General features: G+C 39.3%; 1 protein-coding gene across 2 annotated transcripts in view; it reads left to right on the top strand.

Moving 5' to 3' along the window:
• Nucleotides 1–20822, top strand: part of MSRA (methionine sulfoxide reductase A) — a 292369-nt gene that overhangs the window by 120669 nt on the left and 150878 nt on the right. The window lies entirely within an intron of this gene.

The following is a 20822-nucleotide window of genomic DNA, read 5'->3' as shown; positions in this document are numbered from 1 at the left end:
CTGAAGCGTTAATGCTGTCCTGTGTTCACAAGGTGCTGTAAAAACGGACACTGACATTTCTGCAGTTCTGGAATGAGAAAATAAACCTGTGAAGATGCTTCATAACAAAAGGGACTGCCTAAAGGGAGGCTGCTCCATCCCTAAACCAAATCATGTTCCTATTCTTACATTAGCAGTATGTTTATTAAAGAAATATATCCTTATTTCCCATTTTCTTGTTTTTGTCTTCCAGATACTGACTTACGGCCAGTGTCTTTTTGTTGCCTCTTTCAGGGAACCGAAACACAACTCAGTTCCCTGCATCTGCTCTCTGGTCCTGCTTCATTCTTATTGCCACACTGCCTAAACATCTTCTTCCTCATGATCTTGCCTGAAGTATGATGCTCTGGTTTGCTGGTTGAACCTTCAGGGGGTATGTCAGCTCTAAGCAATTGCCAGGGAATGTTCTTGTTTAGGATTTAAAAGTCTAACCAAGGAAGTCCTGAGCTGAAAAATTTCCCCTAAGCCTGTTGTAATATAAGGTGATAAACACAGAAATAAACAAAATTCTGGGGCCTTTTAAAAGTAATCATCTTAATATCCAGTTTCTTTTGTCCTATAGAATATTGTAGGCATTGTGCGTTAAATGCCAGTGATCTGATTTGATGGCATTGTGCATCAACTTTGTGGTAGTGTAAATGGCCAACTGCAGAGTGCTATGCAAGACAGAACCAGATAAAATGCTACAGTCTGCTTGGTCTTTGCCAAGGACATTTCCTGACATTTATAAACACTAATAAGGGACAATAAAATATCCCTAATGCAAAGTAAAAGCTGTCCTTGATCAGCACAACCCTTCATAACATTCTTTTATTTCAAAGGATCTACATCTCTCTCTCTTTTTGCTTCTGAAAACAAAAGTAATGTGGCCTTCAAACACAATATCTGTCCTTCTCCATCAGGGACTTTTTAATGTTAATTTAGCTTTCTTGAGGTAATGAAGAATTTAGTTTTGTGTGGATTTCCACTTAGAGTGTGTATTGCACATTAGTGAAGATCTGGAGGTTTTTAAAAGTAAATCAGATTGTAGCTTTTCAATCAACATCATTCACCTTAAAACAGCCTTTTAATTATGTTTTGGGGACTTTCCCACTGAAATGAGTACAAGAGATATAGCTAATTTTCCTGGTGTTTGGGATAAGGCTCAGTGATCTCCAACGGCAGGAATTGTCTCTAACATACGTTTTATTTTCTATGCAAAAAGCCAACAAGAGCACCTAGATTACTTTAGGAATGTAAAAGCCTTGCAGAAAAGTAATTTCTTGCCAATGATAAATAGGGATATATCAGTGACTAGGATGAACATATGCTTGGCATCATCCTGAGTTGGTTTAAGTTTGAAATAGGAGTGAATTATCCTGTTAATGACTAGAGGCTGCCCTCGTCAGATTTATGCTGCTTTGCAGGAGATATATGTGTGTATGTGTGTGTGTGTTTATGTGCTGGGATAGACACACATACACATTTACCATCAGCATTTATCCTTTGATTCCTGTTCATAAAGCACAGAGAATGGTGACGTAGCATAAACCATACAGAACGGTGATGATTTTTCTATTCAGCCATGAAAAATGCGATGCGAATTGTCAGTAGTAACAACAGCAGAGAAAAAAAATATAAGGAGGGTTTTGGAGGGATAAAATTGTGTTGTTTTGATAATTTTAGACATACTGTGATATTCATAAAGTATTGTCAGTGCATCTTACAGATCCTAATGGATTCATCTTTACAAGACTGCTGACACAGACTGACAATATTAGAACTGGAGATGTGAGACTGAGCAAATAGAGTCCTATATTAAAAATTACTTACTATTGGGTTATTTAGTTTGGGATAATTTAGAATGATTTTCCTGATTTTCAGGAGTTTTTCTCACCTGATGAAGTTATTGGTGATCCCCCCCAAAAATATCATTAGATATCTCACTTAAAATCGAAGATACAAAAATCTTCAGCTATGTTTAAAATATTTGTTCAGAAATGCTCCTGAAGCTTGGGGGATTCAACCAGAATCTTTATATTGATCTCATTAGTGCTTTCAACTCATCAGCCTGGAATTAATCTCAATAGATTTTAGGTATGTAATCTAAAGTGGTCTTCAAGAATTTCTGCCTAGTCAGAGAAAACACATTTGGAGATCGTAACAGCTGGTCAGAAAGGAAGAAATCACCCTCTGTGGGTGCATTGTTCTGTCAGATGCGATCTAAACAACCAGCTTAGACTAGAGGGAGTTGATTTGTTTGGATAAATGTGTTGCAAATGTTTTAAGCCATCTGAAGTGTTCTAGAGCATCTGAGATGTCCACAGGGCTCTGGCAGGGTTGATACAAGTCTCACAGGAGATCCATACTCTTCTGAACTAGGAGGTGAAAGCCATGTAGGTTCCTGTAGGACATCCCAAATGATATTAGATACCTTAGGGATTCCATGTACAGATAAATGTAATATGTATGTGAAATTGTCCTTGATCTCCAGCTTCCAAGGACACAGGTCTACCTTTTATCCTATGTGCTGCTCGTATGCCAGTCCGGTGCAGAATTGCTGCATAAGGCATCTCAGATGACACCAGATGCCTTTATTTATGCGCCAGTACTGAACCGTGGGTCTTCACTGACTGTCTTGGGAGCTTGGATGCCCTTTGTCACATGTAGGCATCTAAATATAGTTGTTCAAGTCTGCCTGCTGAAGCACACCTTAGAGGTCTCTATTTCAAGTGCCTGAGGTTAGCTGGGAAGAATTGCTTCTAGAGTATTTCTCACAGAATACCTTACATCCCAATATATGTCAGGGACATTATTTACCCTTGTATTTAGGGTAATGCTCACATTATTAGATTATTTTCACTGGCAATCTATGCTGGCCAGTACAGGCTCTCTGCTCTCTGCTTTTTCTGGGTGACACCACATCTTTTGTCTTTAGAAGAGAGTGAAAACTCCACCCTTTAAGAGGGTCAGACAGCATTTTGTTCCAGATTTTTCTTCTAGAATACCACCTGACTTTGCTTCTGTGCAGGACACACTTTATTAATGAAGGAAAAATGCACTTCAGCGTCTACAAGACAGAAATAATATGATCAGTTTTTCAAATAAGATAAGAACTAATCACAAAAAAATTCTGATTTAGTTGAACTGTAAGTAATTTTGAAACAGCCATAGTTATTTGTTTGTGAGCCAGGGAAAACAGCATGCAATATGTCAGGCTTTGAGATAAAATTTATTGGTGTGTCATTGGCTTAAATCCAACATTATGCTCATAAATAATATAATCCTAGTGTGACACATTTCTGCTTGAACCTTGACTGAAAATTATTGAGAATCATGTTATGAATTATGTAGTAGCAGTCACGCATTCAAGTCAAAAGGATATAGCTTGAGTGAAATACTGAAATGTATTTGTAATTAGGTACACTATCTAAAGATGCGTAGTTGCAGAAAGGGCAAGGTGTGTATCCAGAGGTGTAACGTGGAGCCTCACTGCAGGCTCAGGCTAATGGTCATCCAGCTTTTTATTGACTCATTCTTCTGGGATGGAAAGTCTGATGTGGTTGGATGTTGTTGTCATCTGTATCACTCTCTTGTATGCTATTAGCACCGTCTTCTGTCTCTTAATTTATACTAGCTCAATATGACTCAAGGCTCCAGACAAACCTTCACAATAATATACAGTCCAACTGCACAGCAGGATGGGAGTAACTCAGTGTTATTCAGTGGAATGTACCTGACAAGCCAAAAGAGGGCTAACGTAGGGGTTTAAGCATCAAAATGGTTAGACTCAGACTCATCAAGTGTGATGGTGTTTATCCGTGTGGCAGATAAAGGGATTATCAACTGCTTTGCTTTCTGGAGACCATTAAACCCAAGATCATTTTACTGTGCTGCTACATTAAAGATCTGGGCATGTTGTTCAGATGTAGAAAGGCTTTTGGTAGCTAACATGGTCCCTCTTCAAACCATTATGTAATGTGCTGCTTGGCTGTAGTGGTTATTTCTTGCCTACTACAGAAATTCACACCTGGATTCTTCTCTTTTTTTTTTTTTTTATCCTTACTATCTGCATGCTACTTTGTTCCCAGGCTGTCTTCTGGAGAGAACCAATTGATTCCCTTTGAGATGGAACCTGCATGTGGCTCTGGGAATTGTTCATCCTGGGTACCACTCCTAATCGCGCTGTGAAGCAGCGTGAAGCTTCATTCCCTCTGCTCTAGACTATCGCCCAATATTCTCCTGGCAGGCCTTGTCGCCTCAAATGTCCTGATGTGCTCTCACAGAATCCCAGAATCATTCAGGTTGGAAAAGACCCTCGGGATCATCGAGTCCAACCCTCAGCCCGACTCTACAAAGTTCTCCCCTACACCACATCCCCCCACAGCTCATCCAAACGACCCTTAAACACACCCAGGGATGGGGACTCCACCCCCTCCCTGGGCAGCCTATTCCACTCTCTGACCACTCTTGCTGGGAAACATTTTCTCCTCATGCCCAGTCTGAACCTCCCCTGTTGCAGTTTAAAGCCGTTCCCTCTTGTTCTGTCACTAATTCCCTGGGAGAAGAGACCAGCACCAACCTCTCTACAATGTCCTTTCAGGGAGCTGTAGAGAGTGATGAGGTCTCCCCTCAGCCTTCTCCTTCTCACACTAAACAGTCCCAGCTCCTTCAATCGCTTTTTCTCAATCGCTCACGTCATGCCCCAGTGCATGCAGCCCCCATTCTTGGTCTAATGCTATAGAAGCACGACTCTTGATGGACTAACACTGATTTGAAACAAAACCCTAAATTGAGAAAATGTATGTGCACACATACACACTACAGCAATTATGCCTTAGTGACATAGGTGAAATATGTTTTGCATGGTAAATGGAAGAGGAAGGTTGTTGACCGTGTTTCCCATCTCAGAGCTTCAGCTTTTCTTAAATTTCCTCGATCTCATGCCATGGTGTATCCTGAAAACAGGGAACAGCAGTGTTGCATGAATAAATGAGGCCAGGCCATGAACCACCTGTGGTACAGACATACTCAGCCAACTGGAGCTGACTATACTGTGAGAATTTAGCATCTGTGAAGAATTTGTGCATACTCCTGACTTTTACTTGTTCTGGTAGTATACCTTCAGACAAAGAAGATTACATATAAGCAGAGACTTTTAATATGGATTTCCTCTTGCTGGGCGATATCTTCTGTAATCTTTCTTCTTGCTTTCATCAACAGACTTTTGAATAGGTCACCAATTCTTTGGTGCATATGACAGGGCCAAAATGGATATTTTTATAAGGTATGTTTATATGCAATTTTTTAAAATCTTCCGTTAAAATATTGACACTTACCTCATTTTAAAACTAATCTTGGTCCCCTCCAGTTGTTTGTTCCAGATTACAATTCTTTATTCCTTATGATGCTGTAGACCAAACCCAAGGGTAAATCAAAGATGTTTGTAGCCTTGAGGCAGTTTTGTTGTTTTAACAGTCTTATTGACTCTATACAAATATTTTCCCAAGAATTCAAGGTACTGTGTGGATCCAAAATGGGGCATATGCTGGAGCATACAGAAGTGCTATCTTGTTTGGAACCTGAGGCTGTAAGAGTCTCTCAGATCTCAACCAGTTGTGTTCTCCCTGGCTGCAGCCTGCTGTGAGTCTAAGGCACTTTACTGAGACTCCATATTTTGTCTCCAAACCTCCTTCTTATATACAGTTTTAGGAGAAGGGTAATATATGGGTTTTAACTGATGCCTAAATATACAATTCCTTTCCCTGTTGATGTCTTTTGTTGGAAAGTGGAATAGGAACGGAAGAGAGAACAAACCAGAAATCATCATTACACCAGTGTTTTTCCCATGGTTTTTCCATGTGGAATACTGTATGTATTTCTGCACCGCTCAGGTCAAAAGAGATCTAGCAGAACTGAAAAAGGTTCAGGGGAACAAAAAGGGTGATCAGAAGTATGGAACGTCTTCTATACAAGGAACAACAGGGTACACCAGAACTATTCAGTGTGAAAAACAGATAACCTAGTATGAGTGGGGTCTACAGAATGATGATAGGCATGGGGAATGTAAAAGGGAATTGATTTTGCAGAATATCTCCCCTTATAAGAAGTAGGGGCCAGAAGAAAGGTTGCAAGTAGGAGCCAGTTTCAAAATAAAACAGAAAAAATTGGAATAAAATTAAAGACTATTGGTCTCCTTGCCAAAGGATTTTCTGCATACAGATTTCTCAGGTTGAAATGAGGCCAGGAGAAATAGCTAGAAGAGAGATCCGCTGAGAGTTCTTCAAACCACATCAGGCTCAGGAAATCCTGCAAAAGTCAGAGACTAGGACCATAGCGCTGGCATGTATTTTGTGTATTTGTCCTTTTCTTATTCCTCCCGGAGTGCCTGCTCTTGTCAGCTGTGAGATGGATCCCTATTATGCCATATACTGTATGTCATAGGTCACATATATCATGTGTGTCTATCACCTATCATATCACATCTACTGCTTCTCTATTATTAATTAATTAAAGCTGTGGGGCGTCACATAGCTAGAACCTGTGTGCTGATTTGAAAATACAGGAGTCGTTGTTGAAAATGGAGTTGAAAACCATGCAAATGCAAGCCACAGTTGTTAGCTCCCTGCTGAGAAACATTTGTAATGAGAAATAATAAATTAAAGATGCATGTGAATCATTTTCTGCTGGACAATAAAGTTGGGGAAGTTTTGCAAACTTGATATGTATTCTAGTAATCGCACTTAACCTGCTTTGAAGTTGTATGTCAAAAAAACCCCCCAAAGGAGCCAGAATGACTGGTTGCACAGTGAATGGTGTAAAATAGGCGACAGGTCTTTCTGGATGCATGTCTAGCTTGGCGTGGCTATGAGAGATGCCTGCGCCTCTGTGCTCGGGAAGCAGGTGGGCTGAAGACACAGCATGGAGGGATCTCTTACTGCTTCCACCCTGGGGCAGCTCAGCTCTGTCGCTGTGGTACCTGAGTTATCCAAGCCCAGTTGGATAGCTACAGTTATCCAAAATACACTCGTACAAGGATCTCTGACCATGGTTTGTATAAGCTAATTTATTATCCTTTTCAGTGTTCACTCTGTTGCATCTCAGCCTGGTCTGTCATGTATCACTTGTGACTATTGCATTATTCTGAAATGCAGGAGTCATAAATAATACATATTGCATTGCTTTTTAAAAAACAATTTAATAATTGCTCATTCAAAACCTGTGAAGAAAGAGAAAAATTCTGCTGCATACAAAAATAAGTGTATCTTTGCTTGTTCAAAGAGTTGCTATACAATGGCTGCATCCACCTTCCTAGTGAAGATGGGAATTTCCATCGTAGATGGCTGCTGTGCAGCTGCCGTGGTGCTTCTTTAGCAATGACAGTGCCCATGTCCACAGCATTTTATGAGGCTCTCCTAAAAGCCAGCTTCAAGGGTAGAAAAGCTATTTATTTAACCAAGAGCATGCTACTACAGCCCTTAAAACAGCCAGAGACTGTGTGCCTCCTGATGCCCTCTAGCTTAATATTCTGGCAACCACAGCCAGAACACAGGACATTTAGAGGATGTCTAAGAAAACCACAGGGTTGGAGAGTGAGCAGGTCATGGACTTTGCCGTGCGTAATGGCAATTCCTTTGCCGAGCCATCAATGCAGCACAGACATTCTGCCTCAGCATTTATTATAGTTACTTTATTTTCAACAGTGACATACCGTGTTTTTTGGGAATTAGTGCGCGTCAAGTACTGCATAAATGGTAAATGACTAACCACATATCTATTTGGCCTCTGTCTGTTCCTCTGGATATAAATTAGTTTTTCTATAACAATCTTCTCTGGTATTTTCTTGAGTAATTGTCTTTTTTTGGGAGTGGATAGGAAAGAGTTATTCTCTTTCGCAAGTGAGAACGTACCATAATTTTATTGGCTACTAACAGATGAGAAAATAACTCTTGGAAATTCTATATTTCCATTAAGGACAGCTGTGGTTCAAAATAGATTAATTTTAATCATCTTCTAGGTACACTTAGAAGGCATTTATTAGTTTGGGCTTTTATTGGAAAAAGGTTAAGGGTATATTTCTGTGGAGCTGGGGAAAGAGGGACTAAAGGGCTGCTTGTTGAATTGGCTTGTTATTTGAATGTAATTATTTTTTACTCCTGAGCAATTATAGATTGTAAGTTTAAATAATTGTCAGGGTGCCTACAGCTTTCTATTGTTGTCTAAAATCTAAGGTTATAAATAAAATAAGTAATATGAGATTATTTTTTCTGAATGTGTCTGTGGCAGTTAATTTAACTTAGCAATAGTTATCAAAAAAGGAAAGAAAAGGCAAGATTTCTATTCCTTGCAGTAAACAAACTTTGTAAACAAGTTATTATTTTCTATAGCATAGCCCTAGAAGTGATTCTTATTTTGCTGGTAACAAAATGTTTGTGGTGCTTTGCTTTTATAATAGTAGAATATATTTTGTTTTGCTTCTGTATATTTCAAGTTCCCTAAGGTTGCTGAGAGATTAGAGAGATTTTCACAAGGCAAGGGTAAGGCTTCGCTATTATTGCAGAGATGAATTTATATGAAAGATAGAGTTTCAGGAGAATCAAATGGATTACACAGCCCTGATGACATCTCTTATTTTATGTGTACATCAAGTTCTACTTGAGTAGCAGAGCACTAAAGTGTGTCAAATGACCGAGAATGATCTAAAATGAATCTCTGCGAAGTGTTGGAATGCTTAGAGCAAAGGAAGATCACGAAATTGTTTGAAAGCCTCAAATCAATGACTGAACTAAAGATGTGATGCTTTGCAATGAAGCAAATAATCAGGTTGATGATAGGACCATGTAGCTCTATCTCAATCTCTTTCACGTATTATTGTACCAGAGGTTCTTTTTATCCCCAACAGACTTTTGAAAGGTAATATATTAAGAAACTACTCCCTTCTTCAAAGGAGATAGAAAAGTGGCTAGACTGAATTTATCTGTGCACAACCTGGCATAATTTATTCTTTATTGGCTGTATCCTTGGACATTCTGCTGTGTTAATCAGATTAAGTTTTGGTTCCATTTTTGGACACTTCAGAGCTGTGCAGAGACCTTCTGATGCTTTTATTCATACTCATCACATTTTCATGGATCCACTAGTTTATTTTGTAATAGAAATTGAAAAGAATAGTTAAGGGAGTTAGACTTTTGACAATAAACCCTGGCATTTTTTTTCTGTGTCCTTGGGACAGTTCTGTCATCATCTTTGTGGCCAAGAAATATCAGGTCCCTACAGTACTTCTTAAGACTCCTCTTTAATTGATTAGACATGAAAGACATGCAATTTTAATCCTAATATTTTGCACTTAAGAACTGATTGTTCTTACTTTGTGAATAGCCGTTCTTTTCTGCAGGTCATATCAATTTTTGGTGCAATATTGCTTTGTTTGTGATTCAGTTGTTCATGGAAAATGATGACCAATTGTTCCCAGCCATGAGCATTCACTCAGTTGCATTCCCAAATCCCCAAACATGAAAGAAAACGTGTTCATTGGTTTCCAATTCCTGAACTGTACAATTTGTGACAGTTCTCTTTCATGTTTATGGAATGTACTGATACGAATGGCCCTGTAAATAGAAAACTAAACTTTTGGGGAGGTTGCTGTTTTGTTCTGCATTTGTACCCAGAACCCAGCACAATGGAATTCAAATCTGTGACGAAGGCTTTTATGTTCTGTGGTTCTGAAAATAGCAATTCCTGTAATGATGGAATCTTTTACAGTCTGCATTCAGGCTTGAATTCCTGAAGCCTCCTTCTCATCTTGTTTTTCCCAGTTCTACACCTGTCTAAGTGTAATGGAATTGATTACTTACACAATGCCAAGTAAACAGAATTAGTTACATTTCATGAATAAAACTCGATCAAAGAATAAAATACATTTTTATAAGACGGATATCTTCAAGAGTAAGACATTGAACTATTTTTTGGATTAATATTTATTGTTAATCATTTTTGATTTCTCTTTTCCCGTGCCTAATCTATATCTGGCTCAACATGTTAAAGCAATCGCAATGTTCTGATATATTTTCTGTAATTTTGGAAGCAGTTCTTTGTTTTATTTTCCACATTACTATATTGCAGCTATATTCCACTGACAGAAGACAAATAAGATGAAAGTTGCTACATTTTATCTAGATAAAAGTTTTACTAAAGAATACAAACCAACCAAAATACAGGAAGAGAAAAATTAGAAAATACATAGTTTTATCAAGTGGTGTTTCTATTACCCAGTAGTCATAGCATGAAAAAGAGATATTTTAAACAAAGACCTGTTAGTTGGGATCCTTTGGTTTTTTTTTTGCGACCACTCATATCTCAGTTGTGGAGTACTTAAAGTAATAATTCATAAATTATGGTTCATGTGCGGCTTAATTATTGTGTGCAAAATGCTTTGATGTTTTTGGATGAAAGGAGCTAAATACATGTGAATTACTACTTAAGTACTTGCTTTCTAGAGGAGGCAGAAAACATGGTTCCCCAGATCCAAATGTCTGCTGCCAGGCTTCCTCCTATGGCACATTCCCACACTGGTGTCCTTCTGGGAGCTGGGAAGGAAAACCTGTGAATGGTATGTATATGTTTGGGCCTAATGAAGCCTGCACATCTTCCAACCCCTTTTAACCTTTCTCTCCTAATAAGAAAACTCTGTGTGTGATTAATGTAGAACAAATAGGTGCTGAACAGTGATTAGGAGTAAAGCCTGTACCCCAAGCCTACAGAAAAAGGCAGAGCCGGAGATGTGGTTGGCTTTCTTCATTGTCTACTCTCTTTCTATTCACTTTTAGCAATGGTTCACAGTGTTAGTTCTGATTATTTAGACCCAGGATGAACTTCTGAATGGTTCACAGAATCACAGAATCATCTCAGTTGGAAAAGACCTTGAAGCTCCTCCAGTCCAACCATGAACCTCACACTGACCGTTCCCAACTCCACCAGATCCCTCAGCGCTGGGTCAACCCGACTCTTCAACCCCTCCAGGGATGGGGACTCCCCCCCTGCCCTGGGCAGCCCATTCCAACGCCCAACAACCCCTTCTGCAAAGAAATACTTCCTAAGAGCCAGTCTGACCCTGCCCTGGCGCAGCTTGAGGCCATTCCCTCTTGTCCTGCCGCTGGTTCCTTGGCTCAAGAGACTCATCCCCCCTCTCTGCACCCTCCTTTCAGGGAGTTGTAGAGGGCCATGAGGTCTCCCCTCAGCCTCCTCTTCTCCAGACTAAACCCCCCCAGTTCCCTCAGCCGCTCCCCATCAGACCTGTGCTCCAGACCCTGCACCAGCTCTGTTGCCCTTCTCTGGACACGCTCGAGTCATTCAATGGCCTTTTTGTAGTGAGGGGCCCAAAACTGAACACAGTAATCAAGGTGTGGCCTCACCAGTGCCGAGTACAGGGGCAAAATCCCTTCCCTGTCCCTGCTGGCCACGCTATTTCTGATACAGGCCAGGATGCCATTGGCCTTCTTGGCCACCTGGGCACACTGCTGGCTACTGTTCAGCTGGCTGTCAATCAACACCCCCAGGTCCCTCTCTGACTGGCAGCTCTCCAGCCACTCCTCCCCAAGCCTGTAGTGCTGCTGGGGGTTGTTGTGGCCGAAGTGCAGAACCCAGCATTTCTACTCTCTTTCTATTCACTTTTAGCAATGGTTCACAGTGTTAGTTCTGATTATTTAGACCCAGGATGAACTTCTGCATGGTTCAGGTGCAGCTCGCAGGTGGAAGTTATGTTGCACAGTTGTCCTCCCAGCTCTGCCAAGTGGACGTATGTGTCACAGGTACAGGGGCATTCTGGTGCATCTCTCAAAAGTCAGAAAGTTTGGTCTCTGCTGCTTTTACGAATTCTCCTTCCAGTGTGTGATGATAACCTTTCAGATCAGCATAAATGATCTTTTGAGTGGGCTGTATCTTCCCATTTCTGGGAATTAGAGGCAAGAAGTTTTCCGACTTCTTTTCCATCAGAGGATTCTGATGATGGAATTTTCTTGTTATGTGGACTCACCAGAGAACAGTTTTGTTGACCTTCAGGATAAAATTGGTTTAAATATTCCTGCTTATTGGGTGGGGAAAGAATACTGAGGCAGTGAATAAGGCCATCTTTGAAAGTATTTTAATACACTGACTTGTGTATATCCCTGCTCTCTGCTGGTTCAGATCAAAACTGCATTTAAATAGGAATATCTGAAACCTCTCATACTATATCTGTGAAGTTTAGAGCAACTGTGGTTTGTGCCTTATTAACATTCTTGGTATTTGTTTCAGATTTATTTACATCCTATTGATTTTGTATTATTTATAACTTGTAACATGCATTTATGATGGATTGAATACACACATTTTAAGAATAATTTTCTACCTACCTATCTCTATTGCTTTTCCCAGTTGAGTGCTGTTGTCTTATAGGGTTTTTCAAAAGTCATACTTATGACATGTTATGCATATTTTTCATGCTGAAAACATGGCAGTTTTTCTCTTGACAGTAAAATATTCCTTTTCTATTATGATAGTCTGCTTTTCCTTTTACAATAATTCTAATCTGTTGTGCAGATTTTATACAAACATACATACATACACAAACATGTGCCCACACACACTTCGAATGTCAGCAGCTACCATACAGGCATAAATGAATTGCCTGGGCATTTGTTAATTTGAATGAACATGAGGCTTCTGCTTCTCCTATGGAAAAAGAAGCAAACCCAACAGTTTCTCTGGGAATTCATGCAGTGTGAACAGAACACATCTTGGCAAAATGGTGAGCCAAGAAATTCCTCTTTAGTTGCTCTGTTAGGCAAACTGCATTTTAAATTTCTTGCCGAGGGCTTTGTTTGACTTGCCCCAGGCAAGCTGTTCAACATATTTATCAACCCTGTTGTAGCATTAGAGCCAACGCTTATCTAGGAAGATCATCCGCTTAATGCCATCTGTCATCAGGAGTTTTATTTCTTTCAGCTGAGCTTGTTCTCCATTTCAGTTTTTTTTTTTTTTTTATATTCCTCCCAACCATTTCTTAGTTGATTGTTTTCCAGTGATCTCAAATATTCTGTGATTGCTCAAATATTCTGTGGTTGCTGCATGTTAAACCTCTAAAGACATCAATAATACAATTTTAGTTTAAATCCTGATTGATAACATTAATTCTATATGCATCCAGATGGCTCACCAAAGCACCCCACATATTACATTGTTATGTAAAAGGTGATACTGCATTTCAGTCTGAATCTGGAATTCTTTCCAGATTCTCAACAGGAATTTGTAAAAATTCAGAACAAAGACTGTGGGTTACTTCATGCTGTATTTTTATCTTGGTGTCTATGAGGACATGGCTTTGATCAGTTTAGCTTTTCAGGCCCTTATTGACTGTTGTGTAAGTGCACAGGCAGTGTGAATGTATTCAACAAAGCTGTATTCACTCACTTGAGATGTGATTGTGAGATCCAGTTCTACTTTTGGATTTGTGTCCACGATCACAGTGAAGCCAAAGGGACTGGCATATTTCCCTGTAGAGAACAAAATTCAACTTTCTGGAAGTCTGATATTATTGAGTTACATAAAGTCAAGAAAAATTATTGTAACCAGGCGTACAACCACTGTGTATAGACTAGATACAGACTGGATGTTCTGTTGGCTTGCCAGGACATCCTGATCTCCTTATTGTCCAAACTGGGAGATCTGCTGAGTCCCATCACAGCTCTCTTGTTGGCTGCTTGCCCATCTTTTCTTTGGGAGAGGGAACATGATGGTGCCCACCAAGGTCTTGTCCTGACCTTTCATGGTGAAGCCAAGGTACCCACTTCAACCTGTGAAGTACTAAAAATTAATGGTCCCCACAGTTTCAGAGAACACAGAATAAATATCTCTGGCTCGGTACTTAGAAATATCAGTACTTGGACTGAATTCAATCAATCAGCTGTACCAACTGCTCTACACAATTTTTTAAAGAGAAAAAAACGCCAATCACACTCGGTATTTGGCGGAAATGTATGAAATGAGCATTATTATATAGGTATATAACTTGCTGAGGTTCAATTTATTCCTTCCAACTGGGGAAAAAAATCATTTCAGTTCAAAGCAGCTGAGCATTTCCTTCTCCAGATTTTATAGAGGTAACTAAATCAATCGTATTCAAAATTTGGGCCAAGTCCTATAGTGGCCAAGAGAAGCGGGGATACTGGCAGCTGTGTCTTCAGCTCCCGGAGAGATGCTGGCTAGAGCAAGATGCATTGAGGTAGGCCGGTGGGATGTACTGTTGGCTGTCCTTTACTGCTTCAATGTATAGGAGCAGCCTGTGCCCCCAGCTACTTTTGGCTGGGTACTGTAGCATTTGAGCAGCTGGCAGACTCATTGCTTCTAGGGTTTCAGAACATAAGCTGGCACAAGAGCCAGTCTCCTCTGTCTAGTGTACTCCTGAGCTTGGATAGATCCTGTCCCGCTACTTACTCTGATCTGGGGTTAGGGAAGGGGTTTCCAGGGCACGTTGCTCCTTGTTCTCTCAGTGTACCAGCACGTTTTATTTTTCTGAGTATATATTTAAAACTGACATTTCCCCCTACTTAGTGGAATCATACATTCTAAAATCCTGTTAACAGAAGGAGGAGCAGGATCCATATCCTTTGCAGTTCATCTTCTGCAGTGAAGCATTGCTATCAGCCTGGCATTGAAACAGCTTCTTAATCTGCTGCATGGAAAAGTGCCTTGAAGTGTGGGTGTAGGGATTGCAGGCAGTGGGCCAGAAAAGACTTGGCATGCCAATGAAATAATGCATTCATTCTTCAGAATATGACAAAAAGAGTCTTCTGGATGTCCTATTGGACTGCTGGGAGGACAGGGGAGAGGGAATGCTTGTAAATAAAGCTGGCAGGAGCGAAAGGTCGTTGGGTAGTCAGGCAGAAGTCAGGTTGTGTATGCACCTGATGCCCAGTGGAGAAGGATATACCACAAAGGTAAAGGACAAAGACATTAAAAAAAATGCTCCACAGATGGAAATACCATATATGTGTACATGTTTTAGAGAAAAGAAGACAATTAACCAGTATATAAAACAATACATCTGCTGTGAATTTCTTTCAATGGGAAGCTGAGAGTCCCTGAAGCATCAGCCTCCTTTAGCACCTGTGGAGCTCAGAACTTAATAGATTTTAATTAGTACAGAATGGGTGCATCTTGTGAGGTTTTAGTTTGAATCAGGAATGCCCTTCTGATGCAAATTTACTGCTTGTGCCGGTTCACGTAATTGAATTATAAATAGGAAATTACATCAGCGAACCTGCATGGAAACTGAGTATTATTCAAAGATGTGATAGGAACAGACGTTGGAGAAGGGAATCAGAAAGAAGGCGAGCAAACGTTACCTTTGCAGGATCATGCAGTTTCTTGTAGGAGTAGAGAACGCATCTTGAACGTTGCATAATTTTTAAGCAAGTCTTCCAATCTGTTTTTCAGTTCTGTGTGATGGCTATTGCATGCAGTACACAAAATAAAGAATCTAACAGTATTACAAGCTATGAACCTTATTGTGAGGATAGATAACTTTGCAATTAGTAATTTTGCTTAGGTTTCATCTAGTTTATGCTGCAGCATAGACTCGTACAACCGAGCTAGTCGTGCTGGTCTCTTTACAGTTGTGGAAGAGAAATAGGCAACTTTCAGACACAAATCGCGATGTTTTGGGGAATTTGATTCAACTACAGATTCAAAGACTTTCAGGTTTTTGTGATGTCTGCATAGAGGGTATAGGCTCGTCTCTCTTGCCTTAAAATATGCAAACAGTTACATTTGAGATGTCCAGGAGCATTTTGCCTGGCCTCGAGATGCCTTTCAAGAAAGGCACGTGTCTCTCCTGAGTCCTGTGTCATTTATGTCAGCCTTGTGTAGATAGATGTCTTGGATATCCTAAGGCATCTCAAATGACCCTGGATGTCTCCATTTAGGCAAATAAATTAATCCCTGAATGTACGAGCTCCTGTTGCAGTCAGTGGAGACCTAGTCAATATGGTTAGTGTAATCTTTAAAGCTATTCATCTCACTAGAGAGTAAACACCTGGGGTTCAATTCTGCTCAGTTTATCGCTGTGAATATTTCAAAATTATTACAGATTATCTTTAACAATGGGATGCTTATCTCTCTTATCAGAGTAACACTTTGCTTTCATTATTTTAGAAAAATAATTCAGCTTATGCTAACTATTTTTTACAAATATGCAAATGATCTGGGTTGCCTATGGAAACATGTTCCTTGGCTAAGTGTTAAGGCTGTGTACAAAGAGAGTTGTTCAGAAGATATATATATGTATGGATACATAAAGAGAATAGTCTGAGAAAATTGATGTGGATGCTAGAAAGGAATAGGAGTATTGGCGTTTATTCCCAAATTGTATGATTAATATTATTTATGGGGATGAATGAACCTTTAAAGATTGCCGTTTGAATCTGTTTGGTTTTGAAGTTCAAAAGCAAAAAATCTTTGAATACCTTTTGAAATTCCAATTAAGAGTCAGTCAAAACCCATCCCTAAAAGAATAGTTTTTGTTTTACAAATGAGCAATTAAAAAGTGACAAATATCTTCAGTGCTTAAACATTCTTTTGCAATACCCATTATGTTCAAATAATACTTTTTCTGGGAACATGAGTATGTTCCCCAGTATTTCCTTTTCTTCTTTCTCTCAGGAATGCCTCCGGAAGCTCTCTATCTAACTCTAAAGCTGCACTCACTTCACCACTGCTGGGGATTATGCAAATCATTTCATGAATAGTTTAAAATCACATTTATGTTTTCTAGTTTTAAATTATAATATGGGTGTATTATTTTGCTTTTATGTTTCTTTTCCTACTGTTTTTTACTGGTCTTTTTTTTTTTTTTTCCCTCTGAGTTTTATTTAATTATTTTAATTATTTATTTCTTCGGTTTCCCTACTAGAGTACTAATAATTAGGGAAAGCAAACTTTTTTGTACTACGGGAACATGTGAAGTCTTGAGCTGAGATTATTTCCCTATTTTAGTAATCACTGTTCATGTTAAGTGTGGCTTAAGGCAGCCAGTGCTCTGAAGAACAGGCATTTCATGAGCTGATGTGTCTTAACTCCAGAATATTATGTGGGGTTTTATTGTTAATATTTCTCTCCTTCTGACAATTTCTCTGTAGAACGTGGCACCACTTTAGCAGAATAACAAACATCAACTGCTGAATGTATTAATACTGTGGAAAGCAATTTAGTATTGTATTGTTGTAAATTATGTCCCTTTACTAGCAGGTTGTTTTATTATGACAAAGATTTCAATTTTATCTGTTCTCGTGGATGTGAGGATTTATTGTTTGTGCAAGGTGCTAGCGTACTTGAGAAATGATAAGAATAGTTCACCAAGAGAATAAAATGTCTCTCTCAGAGGAAGGAGGGCAGAATGAATTCAGACATAAACTGGAAGAAGAAAAAGTGAAAGAAACCATGATGAGAATGTAGGTCACTAGGTCAAATGAACAGGTCAGAGAGGCCTATCAATGACAGAATCCTAAATATCAGTTCTTGATCAAAGAGAGTCAGTGACCACTACCCTGATGATTGGTGATTTCAGACAGTGCAGTTAGGGATTTATTGAGCATTAAAATTCTTGAAATAAATAACTAAAGAATGAGCATTTCTACTTTGCATTTGAAGTTGGGCCTATATCTGAACTCAAACCTGAATTTAGGTTGTGTCCTTAATTTTGGGTTACTCATTTGCACTCAGGTATGGCCCTAGCAATATGTTGTGGGAAAAATTTTGGGTCTGTACTGTTCCTTGACATAGATGAAATAGCTCGTTCATCACCCCTCAGCACACTTGTTCAGCCAATGTTAGTTCGATAAATTGGCCACAGAGGCCTTTCTGCAAGGGTCTTGGTGTCACCTGCTGCAGACGCAGGCTGGGATTTTAGGCAGCTGGAGCTCAAACTTCCGTCGTAATATTAAGGATGCACAGCACTGAAGTATTAGTGTTGGGCTGCAGTTTATTTTCTGTGCTTCACATACAGATGCAGACTTAGGATTTAACAAACAACCCACAAAAAAATTTAAAAGCAGTCTAATATCGCCTAAATCTGCCCACTTCTATGGGAGTCCAATGCCCTCTTCTGCTCTCTGCCTAAATCCAACCACCAGAAAACTACTGAAAGTTGCCTGTTTTTTCAGGACAACATGTTTGGGTGAACTGTCATGGGAAGTAGAGAAGAACCTAGTGAATTCTGAGACCACCAAGTTTAGACAGTCCTAAAAAATAAGCAGAATAACTGAGCAGTGTGTGTAGTTAAATATCTAAATTTAAGATAGATGAGATTTAAGTGGATCCTGCCTCCTTCTTCTTTTGGAGTTGCATATCTAAATACAAAATTTTCTTTTGTTGACAGAGTAAATTATGATTATCAGAAGGAACAAAGTCTGTTAGAGCAGACTGGCTGGCCATGGAAAGCTGTGTTCCTAACTTTTCACTGACTTACAATGGAATGGAAATACCTTTTTTTGGAACCTGTGATAGACTTGATATACAATAGGCCTTTCACATAATTAAACAATTGTTCCAGTAATGATTTTTAAAAATGATGTTTTCTTTTCTGTGGTAACTTTAACAAAACCAGATGCATTTTTTGAATAGATTCTTCATCACAGTCTAATTCTGTAATGCCTCCAAAATGTCCTCATGGATAAAGCAGTATGAAGACTTAGTCAAGATTTAGCTACATCTCTGAGGCTGGCAATGAAAAGTAAAGAACTGTGGGCAGGAACGGTGAAGCTTAAGCATTTTGTTTTAACAGAAATTTGCCCTCAATTTTACCCCAAGCTGTGTATGCTTGTGTTTGCTTCTGAACTTTGTTACCGTATGCCTGTAAAAAAGTCAAGAATTTGCATACCCTCCATGTTAATGTGTTGTTAATGAGTATTGCCTACATGCTTCACATCACTCAAAAGTGCTGCGACAGGAATTTTGGCAGGATGCATGTGGTATTTTTACAAGGAACTTGCCAACATACCTGCGCTCACATGCAGTTTTACATGTATATATGAGAAACATGGATAAAAATATACTTCTAAGCAATTATTTGGTTAAAGACTCAAAGGCTGTGTCTAAACTATGTGTTTAAAGGCTGTCTTCACAATGGACCAAGGAGCACTTCCCAGGTCACTGCTCTCGGCTCCCTCTCATCTGTGACCTGACTGTTGGAATGAGACGTGGGCACGCACTGTTGCCCTTATACACGCTCTGACTTGGGTGGGAAGGAAACCTGAGCATCAGGGATTGCTGATGTTCTCTAGTTATGCTCTTGATTTGGACAGTGACGGGACCACAGCTGCCATTTGTACTGTGCAACATACGCAGAGTGATGTGTAAAAACTGTCTCACCCTCTATCAGCTGACTAGACCTAGGGGCGTAATTACCAGAGAACTTCTCAGACTTACTTGAGATAAAATAGTGACATCGGGTACAGAAATATGCTCTAGTTTAAAATCACCATTAGATAGGTGATTTGTGAGTGCCTGAAAAATTTCTCAAATAAGAATTCTTGATTGTTCTTTCTGCAAAACTGGGAGGGAATTTCAAGAGAGATCCTACAGCAGTTTGCCACCAGCCTAATTTAGCTGAGGATCCCAGGTTGAATAGCCATAGCTAACTCTGTAGTCAAGGGAGAATGACTGTAATTTGATCAGCAATTTATATCTTCTGTGGGCTGAATTGTCCTCAGGAGATGCCTGCCTCTTTCCATGGTCTCCAGGAGCAGGCTAGGCTCCTAATTTATGCGGCTTGCTTGAACACCTGAATTAGAAGGAGAAATCTGGGTCATTACTTCTGTAATTTTTGGTGCATTACAACTTTAATTTGAAGTTAATCTCTGAAGTTTCAAAGAAAGACTATGCCTTTGTGAGCCGTCATAGTTGATAGAAGGGACTGCTTTGTTCTTCTGGTTGTACTTTGAAGGAACACTTCTCAATTTTTTTAACCCATCATATCTGCAGTGTTATCAGGAGAAAACCCACCATGGACCATGGTTTTCTAAGTGTATTTAATATTTAGCTTATTTTTTACTGCGTTTCATTTCAAATGTTTTAGAAAGAGTATAACAAAAAGAAGTATGTTATCACTGAAAGAGAAGATACATCGCCTATAATCAGGGATAAGCTAAACAGTACTAGGGTGTACATGACATGTTTCAGCTTTAGAGAGTCCTCCAAATTGTAGCTAACATCTCTTAACTGTTTAAGCCATCAGAGAATTGTGAATGTTAGTCTTGTTTGTTCCTTCCCCCTGGCTTTCATACAATGTGCTTGATTGCTATTACCAGGAGAGTTTTGCTAATTTACACCTGTTGACAGTCTGATGTCCTTTGATAATTGGCCACGTGGGTGAATGACTACCAAAATTTTGTCTGAACATCAAAAATCTGCATGCATAAATTGTTAAACTAAAGCATTTTTCCTCCTGTATAGCATATAATTTACTCCATTATTACTGCCACCTTTAAAGACTGCATATGCCTGAAAGCAGAAAATTAAATAACTGTTTGCCATTAATACAAATTATTGTGTTTTGACAGCTTGCTAATCATCTAAAGTAAAAATGGTGCTGTACAAATAGCACAATTGCCTTTTAAGTAACTTCTTTTTAATGTGCATGAGAATTCTCCTTGTTTGGGCCTTTGAACCCTTATAGGATTTGTCCTCTGTGATATGTTAATATTCAGAAGCATAAATAAAGCTTTGTTTGAGTTGTGCTCTGATGCAGAATGGATTTGTCAGTATATTTACTC

This window comes from Strix aluco, chromosome 3, assembly GCF_031877795.1.
Source record: "Strix aluco isolate bStrAlu1 chromosome 3, bStrAlu1.hap1, whole genome shotgun sequence".
Lineage (NCBI taxonomy): Eukaryota > Metazoa > Chordata > Aves > Strigiformes > Strigidae > Strix > Strix aluco.
This window is presented reverse-complemented; position numbering and strand designations above follow the sequence as displayed.